This window comes from Macaca nemestrina, chromosome 4 (assembly GCF_043159975.1).
Source record: "Macaca nemestrina isolate mMacNem1 chromosome 4, mMacNem.hap1, whole genome shotgun sequence".
Classification (NCBI taxonomy): Eukaryota; Metazoa; Chordata; class Mammalia; order Primates; family Cercopithecidae; genus Macaca; species Macaca nemestrina.
Window position 1 is genome coordinate 121,115,998 of NC_092128.1, and position 27,435 is coordinate 121,143,432.

Below are 27,435 nucleotides of genomic sequence, written 5' to 3' on the forward strand. Positions count from 1 at the left end.
TATAGCCCGCGAAACTGTGAGTCAATTAAACCTCTCTTCTTTGTAAGTTACCTAGTCTCAGGTAGTTCTTGATAGTAATATAAGAATAGACTAGGCACGGCGTGGTGGCTCACACCTGTAATCCCAACACTTCGGGAGGCCGAGGCAGGCAGATCACCTGAGGTCAGGAGTTCAAGATCAGCCTGGCCAACATGGTGAAACCCCATCTCTACTAAATATATAAAAATTAGCCAGGCATGGAGGCGGGCATCTGTAATCCCAGCTACTTAGGAGGCTGAAGCAGGAGAATCGCTTGAACCCAGAGGCGGAGGTCGCAGTGAGCCGAGATCATGCCATTGCACTCTAGCCTGGGCGACAAGAGCAAAATTCGATCTCAAAAAAAAAAAAAAAAGAAAAAAAGAAAACAGACAACTACAATAAAGAATGCCTACAATTCAACAACAAAAACCATAAGCAACCTAATTTAAACAGGCATAAAGGGCTTGAATAGACATTTCTCCAAAGAAGACATACAAATGGCTATAAAGCACATGAAAAGGTCCTCAACATCACTAGTCATTGCAGAAATGCAAATCAGAACTGCAACAAGATACCACCTGACACCCATTAGGATGACTGATATCAAAAATAATAACCACAAGTATTGGTGAGGATGTGGAGAAACTGGAACGCCTGAGCCCTGCTGGTTGGCATGCAAAATGGTGTTGCTGCAGTTGAAAACAATATGGTGATTCCTCAAAAATATTAAACATAGAATTAACGTATGATCCACTTCTAAGCTTATAGTAGCAACTCCACTTCTAAGCAGAGTGGAAGAGGCTCAGGTACTTCTACACCCACGTTCATAGCAGCGTTCTTCACAATAGCCAAAAGGTGGAAGCAACCCAAGTGTCTACTGAGTTAATGGATAATTCATCAATAGACAACAAACAAAATGTGGTATATACATACCTGGAATGTTAAGGGACACGGTCTCCCTCTGTCACTCAGGCTGAAGAGCAGTGGTGTGATCAAAGCTCGCTGCAGCCTCAAATTCATGGGCTCAAGCAATCCTTAGCCCCCAGGCAGCTGGGACTTATGGAACCAGAGGAGTTCACCACCATGCCCAGCTAAAAAGCTCACTTCTGAACATCCTACAGTTATACAACTGCATAATCTACTGTGGTACTGTAAAGAGTTCAGATTCTAAATCATCAGCTGATTTATCAAAATATGTGATTCATATTCACAGATAACGAGGAATAGTTTTATAAGCCAGTAGATAGATAGCAGCTTTATGTCTATAATAACTAATGACTTTCTCATTAACCGTTGTCAGATGATTAAGAAATTGTATCAATATCTGTTGTCTTTTTGCTTCCCTTGATTAAAAGGGCCTACTAACAAGTTTGGCTTGCTGTGTTAGTTTCACATTGTCCTTTTAATGTTGAAGGTTAAACCCTCCTTTGTAAGATTACTATTATAAATAAGGCATAAAAATCTGTTTATTTTAATTAATGAAAATTTAAATAATCTTCATGATAAAGCTTAAACTTCTTTATTAGACTATAGTTCAGAAAAATCGTTCAGGCAGAGTCAAAAGTTTACTCATTCTAAAGTCAACATTTTTCTTAACAATGCCAATATTTGCACTTCTGGATCCAGCAGCTGAAGTTGAAGGTCTTTGTTTTTCTGATTATATGGGTTGTTTTTTGTTTTTCCATGTTAGGGCAACTTGTACTAGTTAAATTAAAATGATACAATTGTCATAAACTTGAAAAATGTTGCACCCAATAACACTTTCTCTGAAAAGTACACTGGGTGTTCCTAACTGAAATCTAGAGTCTGGCAGACTGTAGATGATACTCTTAAGCCCTCACCTCACAGTTAATTGCAAATTATGTTTACGTTGATTTAAACTGTAGAGCGTTTACCCTCCCACCTGAAAAGAGAGTCAAATGGACATCTTCTAACGCAATGCCAGTAAGCAGGTGACCAAATGACACATCTGTGACCAATCCATGCTCACCCTGTCTATCCCACATGGCACGTGGCTTATCACACATGGCAACGTGCTAAGTGCATGCTAAGAACCCATACAATCCACTCTCATATTTCCTTTTCTGTTCTATTGTATTTATTAAAAACGCTTTTCATGACCTACTAACTTGATTTTCAGACCTGATAACAGGTTGAAACCCACAGTTTGAAAATAGGGCAGGGCTGTGTTTGGGCTTGTGGTCAACATCGGAGTCACCAACTTCAGTTGGAGGGCCCGCTCCCTCACGTCCCCTCCCACGCCAGCCCCTTCACACCCAAGTGCTGCCCAGGGCACAGAGAGGCTGGCGCACTGGCCTTGCCCTTTCTATTCTCTCTTCACCCCTCAGTCCTCACTCCTCTCCTCCCTGGCTCAGGAGAGCCAGAAATGTTCCCAGCAAACACCACAGCTCTTATGCCACCTCTTCCTGTGACTCCCTCTCTTAGAAAACACAGCTCATCTGCTTAAAGGAACCTAGCCAGCCCGGGAAGTGCGTGAGGCTGGAGGGAAAGTCATGTGACTGCGCCACACAAATCCTTTGTTATTTAGCCACAAATCCAAAATGTGCATTTAACACTACTAGAACATTCTATGGCATTCCTTAGGAAATCTACGTTGAATGTGTTTTTCAGACTTTCTCCTCTCTTCCCCAGAATGCTGGCCCCCACTTGCAAGACACTCAGATGACAGTCATGTGTCTGCCACACCTGACCCATTCAAGTGGCACGCCATTCTAGCTCATGGCCCTGGTGTATCTTCTCCATGGCAACAACCACTTCCTGACAGCTTCACTTTTGAGACAGTCACAAACCCCATCTTGTTTAAGAACTCAGTCTTGTTCCCTGCTATACCCAGAACAGCACATAGTAAGAGGGACCCATGAAAGATTTGCTGACTAATAAGGGTAAGTTGTATAATTAATGATGATCAGGTTAAATAATAAAATTCAATTTAAAATTTTAGAAAGACGTTTTGAATCTTAAATCATCGTAGAGTTGTTGTTTAAAAAGCTATACCTTCCATAAAAGCCAGAGGATCCTACTCTTTATTAAGAAAAATATAATTGAATAATGTTCATGGTATATTAAAATAATCACATGTAGAATGGAAAACAATATTTACATTCTAAGCCATAATAAAAACATAAAAAGAAACTAATAATTCTTTAAACATCAAAGAGAAAATAGACGAAGATACATTTATTCAAAACCCAAACAATTTGCAACAGAAGAGAGAAAACATAGCAGTAAATGTCAGTCATCCAATTCTCCTTTTCAAAATAATAGTCAAAACTATTCTGATGAAAAAAAAAAAATACCCAAGGCAAATAGAAAAGCTTTAAAAAGGGAGCTAGAAAAGAAAAAGACAGAATGAGCAGATATAAAAACCAAACACAATGAAAACAAAATAAAAGCAACGGTAGCAATGATAGCCCAGTGTCACTCGAGGCAAAGAAATAATAATCCAAATATTAAAAAGCATTGATAAAAGCATAACTGATAATGAATAAAAACAGTAGTAGGCCTTTAACCTCCAAACAGCAAAATATCAAAATACATAGATCTAAAATTAGAAGCAAGTTTAATAAAAAGTTTACACTTCGATAAAAAGCTTACATTAAAAGCAAAAACTATGAGACTCTCAAGGAGAAAACGAGGAAAACTAGTTGTTGCAGATGTCCTATATAATAAACACACAGGTTTACTATATAGGACAAAGAAATAAAATTGGAATAATGGGTAATGAGAAGGCATTAATTGATATTTGTGAAAAACAGGCATTTGCAAATATTTATAAACCTTTGCAAAATTATTATTTTTTAAAAATACTAAACCACAAAGAAAAGTAGTGCATTTTACAAAAATGCAAAGCTCTCTGGAGTTACAGAACACACGGCCCCAGTGAAAAACCTGTTACACGCTGCCTCCTCCCAGCCTGCATGCAGCTACAGACAGGACTCCAAATGTCCAGCACTGAGACAGGGACTGTAGGCCAGTGTGCCAAGGGGATCCATGCTACAGCCAAATACAAGAAAACCAGAAATTAGTAACATGTGTTTAAAAAAAAAAAAAACAAAAAGGAAAAAAAAAAAACAACTAAGGCACTTGAAAATTAAAAACAAGCTCTGGCCTAAATAAATGGTTCAAGGAGGAAATAAAGATACAATACAGTCCTAGACAATTAGGACAATGCACACCCCCATGTGTCAAGACAAATAAAGTGAAGCAAGAGAAATAAAAGAAAAACTCATACCATGAGACACTTGCATCTTTTATAAAGACAAAATAAATCAACACCAACCCATCCATCTTGAACCAGAAAGAGGGAAATACAGTCAAAAACAAATCGGAAAGCAAAGCATGACAAAATTTATTAAAATCCAAGAAATATAATAAACGACAAATCTCTTAAATGTATAGTCAAGAAAAACATACAAAATTTCAAACAATGAAATACAATGATTTGTAATCATACAGTAATTTTATGCGCACCAGTAAAGACACAAATTTTGAACATTACTGAAATGTTAATTTTTACAAAAAAAAGTACATACCCAAATCAGAACCAACTAAAGTAAAAACACTTAAAATATAAACAGTGAAGATGAAATTGAGTAAAACCCAACTCCACCCAGCTACCAATATAAAGAAAGTGAATGGACTTGGATGGAAGAACGAATCAATGACCATAATTTGTCAAGTGAAGGAAAGAAAGATTCCGAAGCACCAGTTAATAGCAGGCATTTGGCTCAGGGCTTTTTATGTATTTTTCTATGTGTAAACACACACACACACACACACACACACACACACACACACACCACAGCATCCATTCCCACTGATCACAACGGGAAAATGAAGTGCTGAGGTGAGGGCCCAAGGGCTGGTGATGGGACTCAAAGAAGGAGACGGAGCTCAGTCCAGGAGTCCATGCTCTTAACCAGGATCCTACAGTCCTAGGGTTTTCAAACGATGGTCCCTGGACATCCAGCATGGGCATCACCCGGAGGCTTGTTAACATACAAATTCTGGAGCCCAGACCCTGACCTACTAAACCAGAAACTCGGTGGAGGGCGTGGGGTCCCATAACATGTGTTTCCGCAAGCCCTTGGGTGATTCTACTGCTGACCTAGCCCCAACTACTGGACTGCACATTACATCACTAGAGGGAGAGGGGAAGACTCCGCATGCCCAGGCTGCATCCCAGACCAAGGAAAATGAATCTCAGGATGGGGAGGGGTGGGGGGCAATACTGTTATAAGCTCCTCGGGTGTTTCCAAAGATAAGCACCACCACTCATCTCTTTTCTGTAAATTACTGTTCATTCCTATGATGTTTGCAGGGGGAAAATATTGGGGAAAAAATTGAGTAACGCTTCGAAGAATCATATCCTACTTCCTGGGGGCTGGAAAGGGGGAACCTGCTGCTACTATGCTGCTTGAAGTAAAAACTATACTTGGTTCCTCAAAACGCCCTAACTGAATCCTAAGTACTAGATCCCTAGCTAAAAGCTGTGCCTGTTCTGCTTCCTGTCTTTAAAAACAAAAAAAACAAAAAAACTCTTGGGTTTTTGGTCTATGCAAATACGAAGAATGCCTTTTAGAACACCAATTTCCGCTTTTCTTCCACAATGCATTGATGGCAGAAGGGGGAGAAGGCACAGATTCAAGAGCTATTTTAATTATCTGAAGAAAGCATGACCTCATTGCTTCCAACTGCACATTATTAGGTACAAGGGTCTATATGTGACCACAGGTATGAGGATGACCTTTGATTTTTTATTCTCAGCAGTTTGAAAAAGACTTGTGTGGCATATTCTATTCAAGCATCTACAGTTCCTTCCACTTCAGTAGTCTGGTCAGCCTCCCGATAGAAAAGAGTAGATTTTTTAAAACAATACATGATCTTGAATCTGTTTCAATGGCTTTGAAAAGTAAGTGCAGGTCAGAACACGCAGCTCTGCTAAGCACAGTGCCACTTTACGGTGGCCACATCCCTACTGTCATTTGTGGGAAGCATCAAGTCCCCTCAACAAACCTGTGCAGAGACACTAGCACCATCCCCACTCAACCGATGAGAAAAAATCCAGGTAACTTGGCCAGCAGTCACTCCTGCTGCACAGCTGCATAGTTAATATTGAGATCTGCTCTCCGCAAATCCAGAGCCCGAGTCCTGAAGGACAGCACAGAACCCCAACAGCGAGATCCTACTCAGAACCAGGAGAGGCCGACACCAGAAACTAACTTTCACTTTCTAGGCACCCTCGCCACTAGCACTGGTGTCTGAGAGAAGGTCTTCCCTTTTGCCCTGCTGTGGTCCACACACAGACACGAAGGCCCAGCCAGGACTGTTAATGCAGTGATCCAACTGATTTGAGACCCAGAAAGTCAAGAGAAAACCTGAGCAAAGGTAACCACAGAAAACAGCCTAGGCTATCCACAGGCAGAAGGTCCTCGAATCCCTCCACCCTAAAAACCTCACCAGAGGAAAACACTAGTCTTTTAGTCCTGAAAAGAGGAGGGGTGAGGAAGGCCACCTCCACACGCAGCCTTCTCAAGCCGCGTTCACTGAGAGTGGATACCCCTGCTCTGTGGTAGGCGTACGCAGAGAAGAGGAACTCACGTGCGCAAAGAAGTCTAGACACACTGTGGAACAGGTCAGAGTACTGCCTCAATCGTACAGATGAGGACGCAGGCGCTGCAACACCACGACCACAGGACCTCATGGAAAAGAAAAGAAACCACATGGAACCATCACAGGCCAGCAGGCTGGAGTCAAAGAAAAGGACAGCAGGGAGGGAGCAGTATCAGGTGCTACAGAGATCAAAGCATCCTATCTTTATGCACCCCGAGAAAATTGCTGTGGAGAAGGATGGGGAGAGAAGAATAAACATTACACAGCTGAGCACTGAACAAGGTAAGAGTTGGAGCACCAACACCCCATGCAGTTGAAAGTTCATGTATACGATTTTACTCCCCAAAAACTTACCTATTAATGACCTACTGCTGATCAGAAGCTTTATCAATAACATGAAGTCATTAACACACATTTTGTATGTCATATATGTATTACATACCGTATTCTTAGAATAAAGTAAGCTCTTTGGGAGCACTTCCAGCTTCACTAGTATGGATCCCCTGTGTTATTCAAAGTTTACGGTATTACTTTAAACATGAAAAATACATAAGACCCACGAGAGGTCACTTTTTAATGCAATGAGCAATTTACTGGGAAGGGAGCTTCTCACATGGAGATGATTAGCATCACATGGCATTTTAAGTGTATACGTGTAACATTTGAGCTCACAGCAACAGTGGAATTATCACAGTAGTACAGTAATTATTTCATGACTATGAAATTAAGTGCAGCATGTACTACAGTTAATTCTATGCAGTGATGATTTCATACTGCACCTTCATGGTTTTTTTTACATTTCTGTCAACAAATGGTTCCATGTATGGTCTGTGTTTGTGTAAGTTTTGACAAACTTTAACTTTTTTATAATGGATTTGTATATATTTTACAGTAACAGCCGAGTCTTCTACATATATTCTATGCATTCATGACATAACCTTTTCTTAATTTTTTTTGGTATTTCTAGGCTATGTTGTAAGATTTTTCAAACTGTTGCAAATCTCCAAAAAATTTTCTAGTAATTACTGAAAAAAACCTCACATATAAATAGACTCACACAGTTCAAATCCATGTTGTTCAAGGGTCAACTGTAATTTTAAATTTGTAATGCATATTACTTAAATGTAGATTTAAAATTGAGTTCCTTTTAAAAGAACTTATTTTTCTCTGATATATTAATATTTTTCTAAATTTATTAAAGATTTGTTTCTACCTTTGGAATCCTTGATACTTGAATTTTACAAATTCTTACAAATTACTGAATGCCTTTGGCTGTCTTCCAAGGAATAGATCTTTGTACATTTAAACTATAAAAAGAGAAACAAAAATTAAGAGATCAAATCAATTAAGACAAAGAGGGGAACGATTACCATGACAACACATTACCAACTACACCCCCCACTGGTCCGGAAGCACCGTCTTCCTTTGGGAATAAAGTCAATAGGAAGGAAAAGCAAAACCACTCAGATGTGTCTTTGCTACCTAAAAATACTGAATTTCATCACTGTTGGGAAAACGGCTAGAACTTTATCCGAAAAACAAAAGATGCTCTATAAAACAGCCCTTGGATTTAAACACTTTATAAACTAAATGCACTCCAAAGTCATTCCAATCAACACTAGATGGTAAACCACTTTTCCCCATAATAAAACCCAAATAACTCATAGAAGACGTCTTTTCACCTAAAGAAAACTTTTTAAAGGCCTCAAAAAATTAATCACACTTTCTAGACGCTAAAGTAGTTAATCACACTTTCTAGATGCTAAAGTAAGCTCTCTGGTTAAATCAGGAAATACTGAAGATAGTGGCATCAGATCTTAACCTCATTCTTTTGGCAAATCTTGAACAAGGCCTGTGATTCGCTCTCTTCCCCATCAGGCCTGAGAGTCCAGTATCTGAGCTGTAAGGACACTGTCCTGGGTGCCGCTGAGAGTGGGACGTGGCAGTGTGAAACCATACAAGCTCCAGAGGGAGCCTGGTTTCTTCCAAGGAAGAGATAAGCTGTACAGATGGTTCCCAACTTGACAATGATTCAACTCAGGATTTTTCGTCTTACGATGGGTTGATGAGGATGTAACCCCATTTTTAGTTGAGAATCTCCTTACAACTTACCACTGGGTTATAGTTTCTACTGAAGGCTTGTCGATTTTGCACCATCAAAAAGCCAAAAACACAAACCATTATTAGATCAAAAAATTAAAATTAAAAGAGTCAAACCGTCATTAAATCAGGCACCATCTACTGTGTTGCCAGCGCTGAATGCGTTTTCAACTTACGACATTTGTGTCTTATGATGGGTCTTTCAGGATGGAACCCTGTAAACCAAGGAGCGATTTCTTTTCTTTTATACCTAAGACTGGGACTCTAATGAAACAAGGGTGGAGTGGGCACCCTCTGGTGACACGGCCAGACCTAGGAACTATGTGGACTTCTGTGAGGGCCTTTTCTCAGCAGCACCAAAGAAGATAATGGCAATCACCAAAAACACTACCTACAGACCATCCCTGCTGTGCTGCAAATCTTCATTCACCCTCAGCTACTCACTTTCTCCACAAAAGAGGCTTTCTGTCTACTGCCCTAAACCTCCTGCCCCCACCCTTTCCAGTGCAGCGTCCCCAAACCCCTTCCTGCAGAACACCCCTATCACTTCAGGGCCTGCACACCACCCAGTCCCCAAGGCTCCCCTGGCCTGTCCCTGCGTGAGCCATTCTGTGCTCTCGCCTCCATTCATGACCTCTTCCTGCCCATGTCCTCCCTCCCTTGGGCCCATGAACATTTCTGTGCATTTCCACTTCAGGAGGGAAGGAAGGGAGGGAGCAAACGGACGTTTCTCTTAACCATGTCCTCCTCTAGCTCTAGCGCTTTCTCTCTCTGCATCCCTCTGCAAGTGTTGACAAAGCATGTTTGAAACCCACTGCCTCGCACCCCTCGAATCAGCAGTCTCTCTGAAGCCCCAGTTTCTGCAGCGAAATTCTCTCGAAACTTACTTGAAGCATCAAGAGTTTCCCTCACGGTCTCTTCTCACTCTCACCCTCATGGTCGCTGTTGGTGGGTACTACAATGAGGAAGCCAGGCTAAGGAGAGACACGCGACTTATCCCTGAGCCATGAGCCCAGACACAGTAGTTGAACTTGGCCTGGGGCTGGGATTCCTGCTTTTGAGGAGGAAATCCGCAAAGCACAGCCAGTCCCCACCGTTCCCTCCAAATCCACAAACCAGAAGGCTCTTACAGTCAAACAAGTTCAGGTTTTCTATGAAGTCAAACGTTTTCCTTTCTTCCAGTGCTTCTTTGAGCCTTTAATCTAGCAAGGCAGCTCTCAAGAGGAAAAGTGGGGTGAAGCATTTTCAAAGATGGTTTTACCCTCTCTCCAACCCTTTTGGATTTTTCTCCCTCCACCCTCCTTCTCCATTTCACCCCCAGAGCTGACTGGGCAGGCACCCACCACACTCACTGTGAGGGTTCTGCTCCAATGCTGAGAAATGGCATGCAAGCATGCAGCAGGGCAGCTCCATGAGACCCCAGCTTCTCTGCTGAAAATAGGCTGCCTGGGAGGAGAGAAGCTGAGAAACCAGTTAGCAGAATTCTGCACCTAGACCTTGGTGGATGCTCATGGGAGAAGCGGTGCATTCTGAATCTAGCAGGTGGGAGGCATGAAAGAAAAGCAGAGTGGAGACCTCTGGCCTGGGCAAGTAGAAGGAGGGCATCTCCAGGCACTGAGATGGGAAAGGTGTGGGAGATGATGAATGGGCAGGATGCATGTGCGCAGGTGGGAAATTCTAGAAGGCAGGACGCGTGCACAGGTGGGATTCCAGAAGGCAGGAAGCATGGATGCAGGTAGGAAATCACAGAAGGCAGGACACATGCGTGCAGGTGGTAAATTCTAGAAGGTAGGACGCACGCATGCAGGTGGAAAATTCCAGAGGGCAGGATTGTTCTCATCCCCGCCTGCTGATGCTAGTGACACCGTTATTTCAGGATGGGGAGGGAGTGGATCTGCTCTAACAACTGAACGTAATCACTCACCCCTCCCCCATCTTTAACGGGGTCCTGTGGATTCAGATTAATTAAGGAAGCCCTAGGTACGGGTTTTCCTCCTCTCTGCCTAGCACCCTGGAGGAGGCCCCATGGCCCATGACGGAGCAGCCATGTGCTGGTGTTAGAGATGGACATCAGACAGTGCACACCTGCCTGCACCCTGCCTGCTGCAGGTCAAGTACCACGCAGATGGACACGAGTGGGCACCACAACAGCCGGGGAGGGCATCACGGCAGATGTGAGAGTTGAACTCGGGACAGTGGTGGAAATTAGGAGTGGAGAAAGGAGGTAGGAGAAACAGCATAACAAAACCAGAGGCGAAGGCACACAGAACAGGCTGGGAGAATGCAGAGAAAATCAGGGTACCAAGGATGGGGTCGGGGGTAAAAACAAGGCTTTGTGTAACATTTATGATGGGCCAGGTTCTCAGCTAAGCACTGACTTCCGTTTTCCTTCTCATTATTCCTAACAATGTCGCTGAGGAGGAGCCTGGGGCTCAGGAATGTAAGCAACCCCAGTGTTTAGCTGCTGTGGTGGAGACTGAGGCCTTCGGACCCAATAGTGCCCCGGGAATAGGGACCGGTTGGGGTAAAGGCCAATGATATCCATCTTGACCACAAAGACTCTGAAGTAAAACAATCAAGTTTCATAGAAAGAGTGAGACCCACATGTGCAAAATGTAACTTCTCTAATCCTCAAAACAGGGAAAAGCTACCAGGACATTTGTTTCCAAAAGGCCGTAAGAAATCAGAACCTTTACTTTACAAAGAGGTGCTACATTAACAGACTTATTAAATAAAAACTCTTGTTCTCTCACCTATAAAAGGGTGGAATGGGTCTAGACTCTACAATCTACAGGATGCCAAAATTTGTCAAACTCAAACGGTCTAGATGTTTACAAATACGTTAGTCAATTTTATATAAAAGGTTGATTTTTTTTTTTTTTTTTTTTTTTTGAGATGGAGTTTCACTCTGTCTGTCATCCAGGCTGGAGTGCAGTGGTGCGATCTTGGCTCATTGCAACCTCCACCTCCCAGGTTCAAGCGATTCTCCTGCCTCAGCCTCCAGAGTAGCTGGGATTACAGGCACCCACCACCATGCCCAGCTAATTTTTGAATTTTTAGTAGAAACAGGGTTTCATCATGTTGGCCAGGCTGCTCTCAAACACCTGACCTCAAGTGATCCACCCACCTCGGCCTCCCAAAGTGCTGGGATTACAGGCATGAGTCACCATGCCTGGCCAAAATTTGGACTGTTATAAAATTCTTCTATGTATAATTATGAAATAAAATTTTAAATAATTTTGCTTTGATAAAAATAGATTTTTTTTCTACTGGTTTTTTTCTACTCTGGCCACATTCATCCTATATCACCAGAGCTTCTATAAATAACCTCCAGGAGTTTTTCTTAGAAACTTTGTATAATTTGCAGAATTTGTCACTTTCAAAGCATTTTTCTTCCATTGGTTCTAAACACTGCAATAACTAGGTAATCATCATCTAATGCAATCATCTATATCAATCATGCCCACTCTGGACCCCTAGTCATCAACTCGTTGGTCTATGAAGTAATCCATCAAAATAACCATTAACAGTACAAAGAGAGGGCACCTTTGAAATGTTACCCTCTTCTCTCCTCCATCCCGTCTTCAGGCCCACAGCTCTATTACTTCTGAAAGCATGAAATGCTTTAAATGTAGGTATTCAAGCAGAGTTTGTACTTCTTATCATAAATCTCATCGCATGTTATTACATTCCTCCATCTTCCTTTAATTGAAACTGTAACTTAAAAAAAATTAATCTTCTTTTCAACTTAGGACAGACTGTAACAGCCTGTTGATCCTGCTACTCCCTTGGTGAGATTGCTGCCAGGCTGGCCCCACTCTCCCGGGTGGGGGCAAAGAAAAAAGCAGAACCTATTTCATGAAGACAGTTGGAATGTCTGGCCTGCAGATTGTCTACAGGAGCACAGAGAAGCCCTCCGGCAGCTCTCCGTGGGAAAGCACCCTAAAACCAGCTCCCTCTCAACCTCAGGAACTGAATTCTCTTGGGAGCTGCCAAGGCAGCAAGTTCTTTGCAAATTTTATCTTCTTTTTTTAATCATAAATTTCAAGGATGATCATAAGCAACATCTTGGTCGACTCTGCTCTCACCACTCATATATAAAACCTTTCTGAAAAGTTGAGTTAACTTCAAATGCTGGACAAAGACCAAAATAAATAAAATGAAAGGGGCTTTCCTGTACCATTTCTTGTCTTCCACCTAAGCAGGTGCGCACACGGAAGAGATATCCAACGGCTGCCACTCTCCCTCCATTTCAGGGCAATCCTGTTCAATAGAAGCTCCAATGATCACAGCACACGTTGAGCCTGCCGAGAGTCTCTCTTAGGGCAAGACAAGTAGAAGTGCTAGGGAACGCAGTCCCACAATTCTAATAACCAACCGCAGAGAGAACCATAGAGATGAGTATCACGCTTAGGTTTCCCACGCCCACCCCCATCTGTGAAGTCAAACAGCCTGTTGTCAATACCAGAAGAGACAAGTTTGTACATCACAAAAGATACGCAAGTCCCCAATCTAATTATGCCAGCCACTTTAGAAGGAGAGCAAAGATAGCAGACACTCTGGGCAACAAATTACCCTAGGTCTCAGCATCAAGCCTGCACTCATCTCCTGGGTCCCAAAATAACTCACCAATGGTCAGAAGGATGGATGGGCCCTTCCAAATCACAGCCTGGGCTGTCTGAGGACAGCTCTCCCAGGAATCATCCTTACCCACCTATGACGAGAATGGAGTCAATAAATAAGGGTACACTCTGAGGGTCCACAGTGGCTTGCTTGGCCCCCAAGCCTGCAAATCAGACTCGCCAAGAATTAATGAAGGCAGTGACCCACGGGGGCCGAGAGCTCGCTGACCTACGAGAGAGGCGCCACGCCCCGGCCTTGGCTTGCCTTGGACACTGCCCTTCTCACCACTCCTACCCCTCTGTATCAGGCCAGAGCTCAGACTCCAGGTAGACCCACGGCCATGTCCAAACCAGATGCCCAGGACCTCAGCAGGAAGAAATCCAATCCAGAAAGAAAGAAAAAGGGAAGGACACCACTTTCCTAGAAGCCTAGAAAGAAGTTCAGATACAGAAAGAAAGCAATCTACAGAAGCTGTGTCTGAAACGGCAAAAACCTGGAAACAAGCCAAATGTCCATCAAGAAGTGGATGAATGAGCCAACTGGGATGCATCTATACAATGGAACACTACTCAGCATTAAAAAGGAGTGAACTATTGATAGACGAATCTCAAAATAAATAGCCAGAGGCCAGATAAAATAAATTGATTCCTTTATGCAACACTCTAGGAAATGTAAGCAATCTATACTGAGAGAAAACAGATCAGTGAAAGGGTGGGAAAGAAGAACTGCAAAGGGGCACCGGGAAGTGTGGGAAGTGATGAATATTTTCATTACCTTGGTTACTTGATGATGGTTTCACATATGTCAAAATGCATCCATTTGCACATTTTAAATATGTGCAGTTTATTCTGCTCAATGTATTATATCTAAATTGAGCTGGTTAAAAAAAAAGAATGAAAACAATTTGGGGGCAGGAGGATATCAAGGAATTTGGTGTGACCAAGAACAAGTGGAGCGATTCTCCTTATTTGTGGTACAGTTAAGGGCTTTAAAGTCACCTCAAACACTGAATTACTGAATGGTGAGTCTTTGGCCCTAGGGGAAATACAGAGTTAGGTTTCTATGAGCTGATCACATTTTCAACAACCAATCAATACATAACCTCATTTTATGTGTTTCTGTTTAAAGACACTTTACTTAAATAAACTGTTGAGATATCTCGCTGGTTGATCAAGGATGCCAAGGGGCATGAATGACGCCTGACCCAAGCTTCCCTGCACAGTCCAGTGAGGAGAAGTTCACACAAAACCACAGAGTCAGGGTGTGCAGGTTAAGTGCCCCAAGTGAGGCAGAAACAAGACAGTAAGAACTCCACAGAAGAATGCGAGAGGGCTCTCCTATGCGGAGGACAGTGAAGCAAAGTTATTAGGGGGGAAAAATAAGGGGCTACAAAAATAGAAAAGGATAAACAGAACCAGGGAGGCTCAAGTTACAGAAGCCAAAAGTTGAGAGGATGTCAAAAAAGGAAGGCTGAGGCAACATCAAGGTACATAAGAGTTTCTGAAAGAACTTTCCTTCGGGAAAGGCTATGGGACCTTGAGGAGCAAAACGGTCGTATGGCACAACTGTAGAAGTTTCCTGCCCTTGGAAAGAGAAAGGTGAAAGGCATACCATTCTTGGTTAGTTTCTGAAAGTTTTTTAGTTCAAACTCTCCCATAAATGGGAAAGAACCATGCATCGGAGCATCTGGGCAGAGAAATGGTCTCTACCCTTAGCCGAGCTCTGTGTCGCTAAGGTAGATTGGTGTCATGATAATGAGCCCTCACCTGACTGCATCCCAAGGGTGAGCAGGGCCATGAGAGTTGCACTCCTGTGTGAGTAAAAGCCCAGCAAGAGCTGTACCATCACAGCTGGGCCGGTCTCCATTGGCCGTGAGCAGGAGGCAGAGCTCTTTCCTTGAGGCCGAGCCCCACAAGGCAGAAGCTGCTGCATGCACACTGAGTTTGGGGATGTGATGCTTTGAACCCCAGGAAACCCCTAAAACTTCTCCCATGAGAACAAGACAAGTAACCAAAAATGGGGACAGAGGAAAGCTAAGCTATGGTCCCCAAGGAATCACAGGAATGAGGGAAACACTCGGAGGTCTCTTTGGGACCAAGAGCTAATGAATAGACACTGAGACCATTAGGATCATTTGCATATTTCTGCCTCTCCCTCCTTGACCCCAAAACAAACAGGGCTGGCTTTTAGAGGCAGTGAGCAGTGAAGAATGGTAGGAGGGGTGCCCTGAGGGCCCAGCTGATTCTCCCAAGTCTAGTGCCAAGGCCGTCACTACAGGGTCTGGGATTCCCACCTCAGGCCCCATCACATCCAGGCCTGGGTGCCTTCATCTAGACACTCTGCAAACTGAAGTCTACTCTGACAATAACTAGTTCTTCTCAGACTCTATTATTTTGTTTTGTAGCAGCTTTCTGAAACCCCAGGGGATTGGGCTTCAACTGTTAGGTCAAGCAAAATGTGAGCTCTTAATAGGATATCTTTCTACCAGAAATACATTCCTTGCAGGCAGGAGCTGGGGCCATCTTGTGACCATGTTGCCCCAGCACTTGGACAGTGCCAGGTACCAAATGGGTGCACACGTTCACTCATTCACTTGATGGACACGGGGGAGCCCATCTGAGAGTCCCAAGTCAAGGAAAGGTTTCATGGCTTACGAAGTTTGGAAACTACTTCCCAGAGCACTCCCTGGAAGGCCATGCCTCATTCAATACCTGCTGACCCCTCGAGGGACTCAAACTTGTCAAATGGGGCCACAGATGGCCACAGACTCAGCGTCTCCCTCCTGGAGGACAGAGGAGGCACCCCACCGAGTGGAGCCACCACACAGGTGGACCTGCTCCATAAGCTGCCAGTGATCATCAGATTTCAAGCCAAAAACACAAAGACTAAGTGGGAAACGAAGTTTTGTTTCAATGCCATGTTCATGCCTAGCAGTCCCTAATCAGGCAATTGGAATGGAGAGGCTGGGAAGGAGAGTTCCCTTTGAATGACATGGCCAGTAAGAAAAGGCTGGAAGCGCAAGGCTGTCAGGTGATCCAGGAAGTGGGCGCTGGGGCTGATGAGAGATGGCTTTTTGCCATTTTCAGATATGTCTCTTCATCACTGTAAAGCCTTGCCAGAAAGAAAACTCGTCCCAAATCTCGAGGAATCTGAGCATCACTCAGAACAAATCTACGTCACCAATGAAGGATCTTGGGCAATGCACAAAGGGGCAGGAGGGTCCGAGGAGGGCAACCACCTGCCTGTGAGCACGGCATTCCCTGTCGCAGCATCGCAGGGCCGCCTTCCTGCAGCTCACACACCTGCCTGATGGTTCAGGCACTGCACATCATCTGCAATGAGCAAGAGGCAAGACGAGGGCCCCAGCTGCCCTAGAGCCCTGCCCTGGGTCTCAGACATGGAAGGGTAGAGCTACCACCGGTCACAAAGAGGTGGCTTTTTCTCTGATCCATTCTGAGACAGGGAGGTCTGCTACCTTCACTTACCTACGCTGTGAGGAGGAGGGCAAAGGACCTGTTTTACAAAAGACAGTCCATCCCAACAGCACAGCCCACTTCCCCGGCAAGGCAGTGGATGTTGGGGGAGGTCACAGTTCATGCATGACCAGGGCGGGAGCTGCAGGAGGCTCCAGCTCCCCCTCCTCACTGGCGCCAGGACCCTCTCTATGCAGGGGCACACACTCTCAGATAAAAAGCAACGGCAGTGTGAGCTGTCTGGTGAGAAGAAGGAAAATGTCCACATGTGCACCTTTTGAATTTAGAAGGGGATGTGTAAAATGTCACTCGGCATCTAACACAAAGCTAACGCAAGGCAGACATTTGGGAAAAGACAGCCTAGAAACTTCCTACCAAGGGTGTGGATATGAGGGAAGGTGACCAGCAGGATCCAGGTCCCTCAGCCTCCCTTCAGGCCTTTGACCTGGGCTGAACTGTGTTCCCAAACATTCCTGTGTTAAGCCCTAACCCCCAGCACTTCAGAATGTGACTGTATTTGGAGACAGAGTCTTTACAGAGGTCACTAAGTTAAAACCAGGTCACAAAGGTGGGCCCTAATCCAATACAACTGGTGTCCTTACAGGACACAGACAGGTCCAGAGGGAAGAGCAGGTGAGGACACCACGAGAAGACAGCCATCTGCAAGCCCAGGAGAGAGGCCTCAGGAGGAACCAACTCAGCTGTCACCCTGACCTCAGACTTCCAGCCTCCAGAACTGGAAGAAAACAAGCTTCCGCTGTGTAGCCAGCCAGCCTGCGGGATACTGCGGGGAAGCCCGAGCTAACAGCATCCTCCCCTCTGCAGGCAAAGGCTCCGGCAGGTCTCTGTGCTGAAGCCGTTCTGGCCTCAGCTCCCTGCCTGCATCTGCAGCTACCATCTCGGACCTGCCAAAGGCACTGTAAGAATCCCACACCCAGGGCCGACCACGACAAAGAGAAGGTCCATTCCCAGAAAGGGCCACCTGAGGCTGACATGCCGAGGGAAGGCAAGGGCGCCAACACTGCCCCGGGCCTCCGTTAGTTACAGGGTCCCCAATCTCAGTGCTGACTGAGGCAGGGGCACACTAACACACACATCAGCAACAAGGCATGGGTCAAGACCCTCCCGCACTGTGTTCTAGCCCACCTTCAGAACAACAGCTACCAACTCCTGAGGCTCACGAGGGGCGCCCAGAGTGACCCGGGAGGCAGGCAGCATTACCCCCACCGCATGGAAGGGCAGAGGGAGACCAGTGAGGCCCAGAGGCATGCCCGCAAGGAGAGTCTGCACAGCGCGGCTCTGCTGCAGCCCAGGCCCTCCCGTCCCTACCCGATTCAGCCCGGTGTTCCCAGGCAGAGCCGAGTCAAGGAGGAGAGGGAGAGAGAGGACAGAGATGGGAGACTCCCTTTGGGAGCCTTGGAATAAAGGTTCTAGTATCAGGCCTCTACCTACAGTGACACGCATTCACTGACCACCTTAATCAATACTGAAGAGGCAACTCTCCTGCAAAGAAAGGTGCTAGTGACTAGTGTCATGCATAGGGCTTACCTGTCAGGAGTTGGCTCCGCAGCGCTGTCTGCTGGGGCAGCCACCCTGATTTCACTGAGAGGACCCAGGTGAGGACCTGGCTGCCGGTCACTGGGCTGCTGGTCACTGAGCCACCAGTCACTGGGCCTGTGGCTGCTGCTTCCTGCTCAGCATTGTGGTCAGCGCCAAAGCTGGAAAGTCAAAGGGCCATCACTGAACTTCCATAGAATTTATACAAATGAACTTATATTCTGAGCCCAGGAATAAAACTTTTAAAACAGACATGAAAGAATATTTTTCTCCAAGAAGATCATTTAAAAGAGTGTTCTGAAGAACAAAACAAGGACGTGACTCCATAAGATGTAGGTTTCCAGTTGCCACGTGATGCCCAGAGACAGAGGACAGAGGGAAGATGCCCTGGGCTCTCCACTCTGCCCACACATCTCTGTGTCTCCAAAGCACGCTGCCTCCAATGCAGGCGGGGTACAAAGCACACAGACCTTTGCCCTCTAGCAAGGCAAAGTTCCCTAGAATTCACTTCGGGCCCAGGTCAGGGTCCTCCCAGGCTACAACCCTTCAGTCTACCCAGCAGGGACCTGCCTCCACGTCAGACCCAGTCCCAGCCCACAGTCCCTGCTACTGTTCTCAGCAGAGACCCTGCTGGGCACTCTGCATGGCGCACACGTGTTCCATGAGAGGGCTGCAGAGCAGGCAGACCTGGGGTTCCAATTCTGGCTCTGATCTTTGATTCATCATTCAAGTCCTATGAACTGAGAGCTCAAGGCATGGAGCCCTCAGTTCACAGGTGTTCCAGGTGTGGAGAAGAGGGTGGAGACCAATTCAAACCCCTGCCGGAGGAGACTCTGTAATGACCTGGGCAACTCACTGGTCTTCCCAGGCTCTGGTCCCACTGCAGAGCATGGGGATGAAACCCACCTCACTGAGGATTTTAATACCCTGCATTGGAATGCCACTGGATTTCAACACGTTTAAATGAAACACAGAGAGAATGACTTAGCAGTGTGACTGGTATGCAGCAAGGGTGCCATCCAGGATCCTCCTCTCGCTGTTGTGCTAGAGGAGGTCCCCTGCCTACAACGTGGGTGCTCTCAACGGATTCCTCCATGAAGGAGTCAGAAGCTACATTTTCCTAATTGTTAAATAATGATGAAAATGAAACCTGCCCCTGCCTCTTACCTAACATCAAGAAGTCCTGGGCCCAGAAATAAGAAGACTAGTGTGCAACTATAGTCATCAAATGGCTGTTTTTTTAAAACAGGTCCTGCTGAACATGCTTGCTAAGAATCCAGGTTCCAGAGAGTCTTGGTCCATCTCCAGATGCCACCCCTTAGCGGCTGATGTCTGGGTAAATTATTGAGTCATTGGGGCTCAGTGTTCCCAGCTATAAAATCAGCATGAAAATAGTATCTCTCTCACGGAGCTTTTATTAGGATTAAATGAGCTAATGCATGTAAAGGCTTAGGACAGGGTCCAACGTATAGCAAATGTTAAACAAATGTATAGTCATCATTAACTACAACACGCCAAATAATCCTCCCATTTTCAGGTGTGAAACACACCAGCCACCTGCAAGCTATGAAGCTTGCCAATGTTTACAGGGGATGCTGGTCTTTTTAGGACCAAAAGGGGAGATATGTGATACACGATTATGAGACTGATCAAAGTTGAACATCACCTGCCTATGCAAAAGCATTTTATTAAGGGTATCTGCTTTAACCCTTTCAAAGAATTTGGAAGTTTGGAAAGTATCAAGATGACTGTGTCGACTAGAATATTTCTAAGTTCTAGTAACTTAATGACTACAAGATAAGAAAAAAGGGTGCATGGTCAAACAGGTATAAGGGTCTATAACATGGCAATGGGAACACTGGGAAAAGGACTTCGGGTCACTGTCACAACAGCATATGAATCACCCCTAATTCTCATATCCTGATGTGTGTCCCATCTCTAGAGAGCCTAATCTTTTCCTCAATTCTGATTCAAATGCCCAGGACCACTTCCTAATGCATCTTCAGGCATGTGGCTTCAAACGTAAGACATGTGCTTGAAAGGTTTGCTTTTTCTCATGGGCACGATAAATTAAATACATCATTGAGGTAAAGTGAAATATACTTGTTTTATCAAACCCATCACCACTTCATCCATTTTTGTCCACTTTCTAGGAAGTTGATGTTAGTCTTTACAGTTGACAAAATAAAGACAACATGATCTTTGAACCTGATAAACTGAAGAGTTAGTAAGATACAATACCTCCTCAATAACCTCAGTGCTCGCCCATCAACACACAGGGGAAAGCCTGCTGCAAACACAACCTCTCGGCTCTGTTTACAGTGGCCTCATCTGGCACCGACGCCCAGACCACCAACACCCCGAGAGCAGACCAGCACGCTTCACACGCTGACCTGGACCACTGGACAGAAGTTACAGAGTCTAAAGGACTCACTCAGCTATTTCCCTATCAGTCAGGAGAGATTTCTTAAGCAGTTTCCCGTTAGATACGACTTAAACTTGAGATCTTAAAGAATATATTAACCTGGGGAAAAACAAATAATGTCTTAACTTACTTTCAAAATATCCCAGAAACAAAGGGCCTTTTGATTTCTGTTTAGTATCTTTGATATCTTCCAAAAATTCCTGAGCTAATATAAAGTTTTCCTTCTGTCTAGCTTTCTCACACTAAATATTTAGAGTAATAACAGTGACTATTTAGACACTCAACAAATCCTAACTTTCATGACGAGGGTGTTCAGCCTGTTCAGCCACAGAGCTCCGGAGTGAAGTCTAGGCCTTCTCAGAAGGGGACAGAATACTTTTAGTTAAAAAAAAAAATTAAGCTCCGTATTGTACTGATATCAGCGACTTAAAGACGACTGTGTTTTCCCAGAGTAAGAGGGTGCTTATGAAGACAAATTGAGAAATATGTAAACAGAATGGAATTAAAAGGAACATTTCTAAAAAGTAATTATAAAATGTCAGAATGCTATTGCCAGGACCTGTGGACAGCTTAAAGCTGAAACAACAATTAACTATGAAATACAGGCCGGGCACAGTGGCTCAGGCCTGTAATCCCGACAATTTGGGAAGCCAAGGCTAGAGGACTGCGTGAGCTCAGGAGTTCGAGACCAGTTATGGCAATATAGTGTGACACTGTTTCTACAAATAAAAACCTTTTTTTAAAAAATTAGCTGGGTGTGGTGGTGGGTGCCTGTAGTCCCAGCTACTCAGGAGGCTGAGGTGAGAGGATCGCTTGAGCCCAGGAAGTAAAGGCTGCAATGAGCTGAGATCACACCAGTGCACTCCAGCCTGGGTGACAGAGTGAGACTGCCTCAAAAAAAAAAGCCAAACTTCACACCACTTTTATCAGGTATATCTTCTAGCATCTTCATTCAGTAATGCAAATCCAGCAGCCACAGCTCCTTTCCTGGTAAAGATGATAGAACAGGAGGCCCACAGAAGCGGGCAGCAGATGGAAGCAAAAACAAAAACCATCTCACCTCGTTGCCAACATCATCCCTCAGCACCTATGGCGGACCGGTTCCAGGACCCCAGAAACACCAAAATCCATCAGAGGATGCTCCAGTCCCTGTTATAAAATGGCGTAGTATTTGGATATGACCTACACACTTCCATTCACTTTAAAACATTTCCAGATTAATTACAATACCTAACACTACGTAAATGCTATGTAAATAGCTTTTATGCCGTATTGTTTTGATTTGAATTATTTGTTTTATTGTTGTATTTGATTGTTTGGGGGGGGGTGAATATTTTTATCCATGGTTAGTTGAATCCAAGGATGTGGAACCCACAGATGCACAAGCTGTGGAATAGGAGAGCGGTTGTACTTTCAAATCACCAAACATACAGAAAGGCTCAGCAGCAACTCAGCTGCCAGAGACCCATTCATCTGGCCCAATCCTAGGAAGGTCCTTCTTCCCTCACTAACCTGTCCACCGGCAGACACCAGGAGAGGGCCATAGAGACAGTGAATGGCCAGGGGGCAGAGCACAGACACCCCAGGAGCAGCTTCTGACTGCCACCATCAGTGAAACCAACAAAACTTAGCCAAAATGTGTAAACAGGCCCAGATTCCACCTGGGTCTCAATTTCAGGGTCAAGCAGGACCAACAGGCCCAATAATCCTTAGTGCGGGGCCTCCAGGAGCCACCAGCCGAGCAAGCACAAAGATGGGTTAGCCAGAGAGCGTGCTTCCCCCTACGGCCATGCAGGCCAGACGCACACGGAGGTCAGAGGCTGCCTACCTGAAAGAGGCAGCACACTGCTCTAAAACTAGCCAAAGGCCAGCAGAGCGGAGAGAGGCAGCGGAGGACACACGCACAGAACAGCGACTAAGCAGAAAACCTACAGAAAAGACCACACTCACAATAGCTTACATACATAGGTATGCATATTTTAGGCTAGCCCTAAGAATAATCTTATACAAACCATAAAATATTACAGCACTTACTTAGGAGATATAAAAATACCTAAATGAATGGAAACACGCTAAGTTCTCGAATGGAAAGATTAAACATCATAAGAATTAATTCTCTTAAAAGTAATATAAATATCCAAAACAATTTTATAAATGAAATGCAGTATGTATCTATCTAAATTCAAGCATTTTTTTCTTAGAACCAGGTGGAATAATCCTAAAACTAACAAAATAAGTGGTAAGATGGTCAATCACGGATCATTAAGGGAGAATTACTTATCATTTAGTAAAATGCACCCTAAAGCGAAAGTAGTTAAAACAGTGTGTACCTGGCACAAAAATACACGCCACTATTCATCCAGAAGAGTCAAATCTGCAAACACACACATGAGTATTTTTACCATGGCACCACGTGCTACACAAGCTACACTGAAACAAGAGTGGGCACGTGTCTTTACTCCATAACCGAGCATACAGGATCCCTGGGACTAGAATCCCAGGGCTTGCAGCCATTCCTGACTCTCCAGATGATGCCACCATGATAACTGTGCTCAGGGCAATAGCAGCCGCCCTTGATTGACAACCTATTACCTGTCAGAATCTTACCAAATGCTTTACAATCTCTCATGGGAGGGTTTTTTGAAGATCAAATTGAAGGCAGTAAAGGCCTGTGAGTCACAAAACATAACATGCAAAGATTGGCGGTTTTTAATTAAGAACAACTAAATGTCAGTCCTTTGAGGCGGCAGTGTTACCCCATTTTACAGATGCAGAAACCAAGGCTAGGAGATGGTAATTATACGCCAAGGCCACACAGTTACCAATGGCAGAGCCAAGATGCAAGTCAACAGCTACCTGGATGTATGAATCTCTGCCACATAGTTTGTGATTTTAATAAAATATAATTTGTATGATAAGGGGAAAAAAATAGAAAACTTTTGCAATAATTGTAAAGCTTCTGTTCATTTTGATTCTTTCAATCGCTTGCTGGAACAGATTTTTCATTTCCTTTTAGGGAAAAGAAAATCTACAAGAGTGAGCCTGAAATCCAAAGCACAGAAGAAAACAGAATTTCTTTTAAAATCCCCTGCATGCCAGGAATTAAAGATTTTAGTGATGAGATATAAATAAGGAACCCCCTTAACCTGAAAAAAGGCATCTATCCAAAACTTCCAGCAGGCAAGTGGCACACACAATGAAGCAGCACAAATGACGTCCCCACTAAAATTAGGGCCAGAAAGCTTACAATGTCTGTATCAGCCACAACTGTTCTAGGGGTCTAGAAAATATAGTGAAGTAAGAAACAGAAACAAGGTGTAAATGTTGAATTGAAAAAGATTTTTAAAAACCATCTGATATGGTTTGGTTCTGTGGCCCCACCAAATCTCATGTCAAATTGTAACCCCCAGTGTTGGAGGTGGAGCCTGGTGGAAGGTGACTGGACCGTGGTAGTGGATCCTTCATGAATGGTTTAGCACCATCCTCGTGGTGCTGTTGTGATGGAGTTCTCATGAGACATGGTTGTTTAAGTGTGTGGCACCTCCCCCCACTTCTCTTCCTCTTCCTCCAGCCATATAAAACGTGTCTGCTTCCCCCGTCGCCTTCCACCTTGATTGTAGGTTTCCTGAGGACTCCTCAGAAGCCGAGCAGATGCTGCCATGCTTCCTGTCCAGCCTGCAGAATCAGGAGTGAATTAAACCTCTTTTCTTTATGAATTACCCAGTCTCAAGTATTTCTTTATAGAAGTGCAAGAACAGACTAATACACTGTCACTATTTACAGATGAAATGTAAGACCATGCACTGAAAAATAATCAGAACCGATCTGAACATTTAATAAGATTGAGATCCCAGAGCAAGCTACAAACCTTCCCCAGCCCTTCTGCACAGCAGCTCCAAGACACCTAGGAAGTCTAATGGTGAAAATTATTTAATTCGCAGAAGCAATCAAAACAACACACTTAAGAATATACAAGAGACCCTTTGAAGAAAATAAAAAATTTTTGAGGAACCCAAAAGAAGATCAGAAGGGTTAGAAACGCACCACCTTCTTTAAAGGGAAGCCCTCACATTACTGACGGCCACTCCACCTCCACATCAGTGAGTTAAAGCAAAATCATCCCAAGGAAGGCTCTGTCTTCAAGGAACTCAGCTTGCTGATTTACAGATACAGGAACAGACATGTCCATCCACAGAATACGGTAAGAGAATGCAGCCAGAGGTGAATGATGACACATAAATTAAAAATAAGATCATGGATAGCTGGCAGCTTATGCTCACTAAGATCCAACGGTCATATCCTCACCTCCCATATGTGCCTTAAACATTACAAGAACTACTAAACTACTAAGAGATAGTACAGAAGAATAATGTTATAAAATCTGAGTGAGGAAGATCTTCATAAGCAAGATTCTTAACCTAGAAGCCATGAAGGAAAAACTAACTTCTGTTCATCAAAAGACCCTATACACAAATCAAAAGACAGGCAAAAAGCCTTGGGACAAAATATTTCCATTACCACGCAGCCAACAATCTGCATTTAATCTCTTCTTTACTGAAATAAGAGATAGGACACAAGCAGCCCAACATAAAAATGGGGAGAGGATAGAAACAAACAATTTGCAAAACAGACATGTGAAACACACTAAACTTCACTAGGAACCAGGGAGACATAGACAAACAAACACATGAGCTATAATCAATAGCTGAAAATTAAAAGGACTGGGACTACCCAGAGTTGAGGATGGCCTAAACAACAACAGGGCTCCCCTAAACCAGAGGTGGGATCATACTGTACAGGCGTGGGGAGGCCTGCTGGGGCGGGGGCAGCAGTTTTCAGACTTTAGTCTTAGGCACAGGCATCCTACTTGGAATAGCTTATCCTACAGAATGACGCACATGCATGCACACGTGTACATACACACATACACACACAAAATGATTACTACACACTTTAATACAGAAAAACTGGAAGCAACCTAAATGTGCCTGCCCAAATCCCTCCTCTCCCCCAGTTCATGGCACCCACCAAACTGCCAAGGCAGAAACAAGAGTTCTCCATTCCCAACTTTCTCTTCTGCCTTCCATCCATGCAATCCGCTAGCCCAGCTCATTGGCTGCAGAAGCATCTGAGGGCCATCCACTCCCTTCCATCTCTGCTGCCAACTCCAGGCCTTTGCCCCTTATCTGAACTGGGACTCAGCTGCCCTGTCTCTAAGCATCCTCACTGCTCTCCATTCAACCAGCCCTAGCTCTGGGGAGCCCTTGAGATGACACCATTGCCCTCTGTACTTCAAATGCACCCAACTTTTCAGTGACAGCTGCCAGGCCTGACCCGTGTGGCTCCTGCCTCCTCTCCAGGCTGCCCAGACACCGCTGTCCCATGCTGGAGTCACCTCACTCACCAGCCTGGCCTCCTCCAGGTTCTCAGACTCTATCCTCCCTCATGGCCTTTGCATGCTCTCTGCCTTGTATTTGGAATTTTTTCAAACACCCGTGGCCCGGGTCGCCTTCCACCTTCCCCTGCCAGTCGCCTCCGCAGAGCATCAAGGCTCCCCATCCACCCTGTCCTGCCCTGTCCACCCTGAGGTATCAGGCCGCCTGGCCCACTCCAGACTCTCTCCACACAGGTCTATAGCTCAGCCCTTGGCTGCCTCTTCTTCTGCAGAACACATCAGGCTTGCTAGTTCTGTTCTTCTTCCTGCCAACATTTTTTGTGTCCTTTCCCCAAGAAGAGGTAGCTCTGAGGCCGAGGACCCTATCTGTCCTGATTACTGCTGTATCCCATCTCTTAGCACAGGGCCAAGTGGCTCAAATCTTTGCTGAACTCATGGAAAAAATGTCTGGACAGGAGCCGACTTAAATATAGTAGAGCACAGTACTCCTCCAGCATGGGAAGCAGCCTGGAAGGCATGCAAAAGCTCTAAAGGAGCCACGGGGACATGCGCTCTGGTCTGTGGGAGGCGGCTGTGAAAGTGGCTCAGAACCCAGCCTCCACCAGCTGGGGTGGGGGCAGCCTGTACAAGCGCTCAGCCACTCTCTGCCTCAATTTCCTCAACTGTAAACTGAGAACAAAACAGTACCAACCTCATGCAAGGATGAAATGATGCAATTCCCACAGAGTGCTTCACACAGCACTCACAGAAGGCAAGTATTTAATAAAGAAGGCAAAGAGCTAAGCACTAGGAATAGGCAACACTGCCATAAAAAGGGGAAAGCAGCCTATCTGTGCGTGTCTGCACCCAGGAATTCCAAACAGAGAAAATGAGAGAAACTATTTGCAAACTACTCATCTGACAAGAGATTAATAACCAGAATATATAAGGAGTTCAAACAATTCCACAGCAAAAAAACAAGTAATCCGATTTAAAAAATGGGCAAAACGTGAACAGACATCTCTAAAAGAAGACATACAAATAGCCAACAGGTGTTTCCAAAAAATGCACAACACTAATATTTATCAGGGAAATACAAATCAAAACCACAACGAGATATCATCTCACCCCGGTTAAAATGACTATTATCAAAAAGGGAATAATGGATACTGGGGAAAAAGTACCAAAGGGGACCCCTTGTACTCTGTTGGTGGGAATGTAAATTAGTGCAG

The 27,435-nt window shown here is 44.6% G+C and overlaps 1 protein-coding gene across 4 annotated transcripts in view; it reads right to left on the reverse strand.

Annotated features, from left to right (window-relative positions):
- LOC105492378 (growth factor receptor bound protein 10) overlaps positions 1 to 27,435 on the reverse strand; it is a 203,309-nt gene that overhangs the window by 148,556 nt on the left and 27,318 nt on the right. For 2 of the 4 annotated variants that reach the window (XM_011759443.2, XM_011759439.3), the window contains exon 2: positions 18,396 to 18,565. The exons of the other annotated variants lie outside the window; for them this stretch is intronic. The gene's annotated coding sequence lies outside the window, so the exon portion shown is untranslated. The remainder of the gene's footprint in view (positions 1 to 18,395; positions 18,566 to 27,435) is intronic. 4 annotated transcript variants of the gene reach the window in all.